Genomic DNA, 5,222 nt, shown 5'->3' with positions numbered 1-5,222 from the left:
TGGTGGTGTGATGACTACAGTTAAAGGAGTCTAAAGTCTTTGTGTTCAAGAGAAGATTAGCATTAAGTTTATCATGCAGATTAAAATTTAAGGGCAGCCTCTAAAAGAGAAATAAAGTTTCTAACTTATAAATGGTAGACAGAAAATGGAAATAAATCCAAAAAAGGCTGGAAAAGCAGGAAAGAGAGAAAAAAAGAATCAAGAAGAAAAAAGTGAGACACACTGAACAAAATGGTAGAAATAATTCCAAATAAGTGAGCATAATATGTGTAATTTGGACTTAACTTGCTAGTTAATGCACAAATGGATAGATTGGATTTTTAAAAATCCAACTACATACTGTTTATAGGAGATATAACAAAATCATTAAAATGCAGAAAGATTGAAAATAAAAAGATGGAAAAAGGTAAATAGCAAATACCTAAAGAAATCTGGTGTAGCTTTACTAATAACAACAAAATAGACCTTAAAGAGTGCTATTAAGAATAAAGACGACTTCTTGATAATAACAAAAAATTCAATTAACCAGCAACAGATAAATTGATAAACGTGTATGCTATTAATAATACAGCCTTACCTACATAAAAGCTGAAACTGACAGAATTACAGGCAAAACTGACAAATCCATTATCACAGAGATTTAACATAGCTTTCTCAGTAACTAGTAGATAAGTAGTTTAAAAAAATTAGATTATGGAAGACTTGAACAACACAATTTTTACTCCACATTTATACATAGAACCCTCCACCCAATAATTAGAGAACACATATTCTTCTCAAGTATACACTGAACAGTTATGTATACTGATCACATTCTAAGTTCAACAATTTTAAAGACATTCTCAATTGGACCATGTTCTCTGACCATCATCCATGGTGTAATTAACTTAGAAATCAATAATAAACAATAGCTTAAAAATAAACATTTGAAGATTAGCTGTACACTTCAACATAATACTTCATGGGTCATGAAAATGTAACAAATTAGAAATCATTTAGAACCAAATGATAGTGAAAATATTACTAATATGGTTTGTGACATAAAGCTAAAATACTACTCAAATTATAACTTTAAAACATTAAAAATATTAAAAAATAAAGGCAGAAATTAAACAGCTAAGCATTCAACTTAAGAAAAAATCAGAATAAATCTGAAGAAAGAATAAACAGAAAATAATGAAACAGAAAACATACAACAGAGAAGTAATAAAGTCAATAGCTGTTTCTTTGTAAAGATTTTAATAATAGGCAAATATTTGATAAGACCGATCAAGAAAAAAAGAAAAGGTACAAATAAAGAATTTGAGGAATAAAAAGAGGATAAGATACATTAAAGATACATTAAAGATAAGATACATTAAAGATCTAAAGGTAGTAAAATCATACTAGAAACAATTTTCTGCTAATAAGTTGAAAATTAGACAAAATGTAGATTTTCTTAGAAAAATATAACAGCAAAATTGAGGAAATAGAAATTCTGAATTTTTAAATATATATGAAATAAGTTGAATTAGTAATTGAAAATTTACCAACCAAGGAAACAAATAAATTCAACAGGTTAAATTATTTTACTACTGAGTTCTACAAAATCTTCAAACAACAGAAAATTCCAATCTTATATTAAATTTTCTAGAGAACAGATATAGAGGGAGCACTCTTATCGAATTTTTCAGGGCTAGTTTAACCTTGACACCAAAAATAGACAACAGTGTAGTTATGAAAAATACAGACTGGTTCATTTATGCGAACAGATGCACAAATCCTAATCAAATATTAAATATAATTTAGCTCTATATAAATAAATAAATCATAGTCAGTTTGGGTTTATCTCAGAAATGCTAGGATAATTTAACTTTAATATAACTCACCACGTAAATACAGCTGATCCTTGCACAACATAGGGTTAAGGGCATCAGTCCCCACACGGAAATCCGCTTATAACTTTGACTCTCCAAAAACTTAAGTTGTCCCTTAGTATCCACGGGAGATCGATTCCAGGACCCCTATGGATGCCCCAATCTATGGATGCTAAAGTCTTCTATGTAAAATGGCATACATAGATCATGCATACAGTTGGCCCTCTGCATCTGCAGGCTCTCAACTGCTAATAGAAAACAGTACGAGTATTTATCAAAAAAACAAACAAACAAACCTATACATAGTGGACCTGCGCAATTCAAACTATGTTTAAGTGTATTCTCATTTCAATATATAGAGGAAAACTGTTTGATAAACAATTCATAAAAGGATATGTACCAAAAACCCAGAGCAAGCATCATAATTTATGGTAAAACAGAACAATTCCCTGCAAAATCAGGCATGAGACAAGTATGCCTTCCTATAACACTTATATTTAGCAAATAAATTAGAGCTCCTGTCAAACATAGTAAAGAAGAATAAATAAAAATGGCGATCACAGGAAATATGACTGTCTATAAAAATTCCAAGAAAATCTGGAGACAAATTATTAGAATTACTAAAAGCATTTCCAAAGTTCTACATAGAAGTTATACATAAATCAATTTCATTCCTATGCATGAGAAACAGTAAATGTAATGACTTTTTTATCATTACAATAGCAACAGCAAAAAAATAAGGAAACTACAAATAAATTTAACAAAAGATGTATAAAAAACCCATGAAAAAAATTGCAAAATGCCACTGAAAGGCATTAAAGAAGAACTAAATAAATGGAGAGCTATACTATATATTCATCTAGAGGAAAACTTGATGTAATAGAGATGTCTATTCTCCAAAAATGAATCTTATCAATTCAATGAAATTTCCATCATAATCATGCCAGATTTTCTCCATAGAAATTGATGAGATAAATATAAAATTTATGTTAAATAAAAAGGCCCAAGAAGAGCTAAGGCAATTTTAAAGAAGAAAAACAAAGTGGAGGTGACTTGATCTACAATAAATCATGACTTATACAACTACAGTAATCGAGATGTGTTATTGATGCAGGGATAGACAAAAAAGAAAAGAAAAGAAAAGAAAAGAAAAAAAAGAAAGACCAAATGAATAGAAATCTCTAAAGCAAATATGTGCTAATATGGAAACTTGAGAACATATGTATCTTGAATACATATCTCTCTATATGTGTATCTTTACATATGTATTAAATGTATGTAAAATATATAAAAATTTATAAATATGTGTATTCATGATACATACATCTCTCAAGTTTATGTATTATATATACTATATAAATTATATATATCTAAAAATTCTGCAATAATTATGAGGCACCTTTTCACATTGTTTTATGATGTCAATATTTTTATGGTATATTTAAAAATTTCCAAGAAATATTTTCAGTTAAAAGCTAAGTACCATTTAAAAGTCAGTACTTATATGATAAAGAATACAATTGATTTCTTGTTAAAGTTTCCATGTTCAAATCAAAACTATTTGATGCTTGCATTTTTGCTCAGTGGTTCTTTTTTATTTTCTGAGTATCCTGTGATTATCAATACACATACTTTTTCAATATAGAGCTGCGTGTGTGTGTGTGTGTGTGTGTGTGTGTGTGTGTGTGTGTGTGTGACTGACAGGTGAAACTGCAAATCACTGGGAACACAATAGATCAATCTCAGTAGGTGGTCTTGGACTACTGGTCGAGGAAATGGAAAACAACTTCGGATCATATCCTAGGTGAAGTTCCCTAGAAGAAAAGCCTGAGATAGGGATTCTTGTTCAAGTGACTTATTGAGGGAAGTGCTCTAGGGAATATGGGAATAAAGGAGACAGCATAGGGCAAGGGGGAAAGCTAGCAAGAATATGGTCTCAGCTGATGGCTAGCTTAAGTTGATTCCAAGGAAGCCCTAGAGCGCAAATTGTACCCTTAGAGCAAGTCCCACACTGTAGCAAGGGTTGGCCTTTTGAACTCTGATGTCAGTTATTGGCCTAGGTCTGTCCTTGGGCTTGGGAATGGGAGCCTTCTAGCAAGGTGGCTCCTGTTGGGCCTGCAATTCTTCTAGAAGCGGGCAGCTGAGAGTTATGAGCCAGCACTCACAGCAGATAGGGAAATGGGTGTACTGCTTAGACGAAGGGGATACATCTGGCCAGTATAGGTGGGAAGAGTGACCAACTGTCTTGATTCGTCTGACCTTCCAGGTTTTAACACTGAAATACCCACATCCTAGGCAACCCTCCCACGACATACCAAAAAAAATTCTGGTCTTCTGTGATGAGTGTGGGAGGTTGGGTAAAAAGTACAAAATCCATATGACTGCCTCCCAAAATAGGAGCTGAAAGTAACACTGCTTTTAGTGTCAAATGGATACATTATTGTTTTTGTGCCCAACCATTGATATTGATTACCATGATTTGCATTTCACAGTAATGATCATTCATTGGTGTGTCATTCTGAGGGATGTGACCTAAGTGTGCAATTTAAGTGTGTTGTAATCATAAGCTTTAGCAGTCCATCTTTGATTTTGCCTGTGAATTAACCAATGTGCCTCATGTAACTTAAATTTTTTAACACTATGAATATGGTGACTATGCTTTATAAGAGTTAAGATAATGAAAATGAGACTAATTATAATACCAACAACAACATGGCCCAGACATCATGAAAAAGAAAGGTAGATAATTGTATAATGTTAATAACAGATGGAAGGACAATATAGCTGGATTAGGAAGGTAAATAACGAAAACAGCACACTGTACTTTATACAAAGAATTTGGGATTGGGTATGGTGGAGAAGATGTGAAAGAACATATGGAGACTGAAATTTATAAGTCTAGAATGAGACAGACAAGCACTTCAAAGTCAATCAAAAGTTTTTTAGTTTCCCCAAAAGACACCCATACTCAGTTGAAAGTAGTGGCTGCTGAATTATTTTGGGCAATCATATGAACCAACATGCATTATTGTATTGTGCCTTTGATTACTCTATGGAACTAAGTAAGGTTACATTTCCTGTTTCAAAGAAAAAAAAAATTTTCCATATAGTTTTTAAAGCAATTTGACTTGAAAAGTGAAGTTTCAAATTATCTTCCTAGTAATAATTAAAAGGACTAATTAAGCAAATAATATGTGTGAGAAAAAAATAACAATATGTTTATTACTAGTTGCCATTCTTAACTAGTCCTTTTGTTAAGAAGGAATATAACAGAAAAAGAATCTAACAGAATATATAATTTCAAGTAAATACCAATTTTTCATGTTTTTAATTAAAGTAATAACATATGTATAATTATTATATAGT

Source organism: Pteropus alecto, unplaced genomic scaffold, assembly GCF_000325575.1.
Source record: "Pteropus alecto unplaced genomic scaffold, ASM32557v1 scaffold251, whole genome shotgun sequence".
Lineage (NCBI taxonomy): Eukaryota > Metazoa > Chordata > Mammalia > Chiroptera > Pteropodidae > Pteropus > Pteropus alecto.
Note: the sequence above shows the minus strand (reverse complement) of the source record.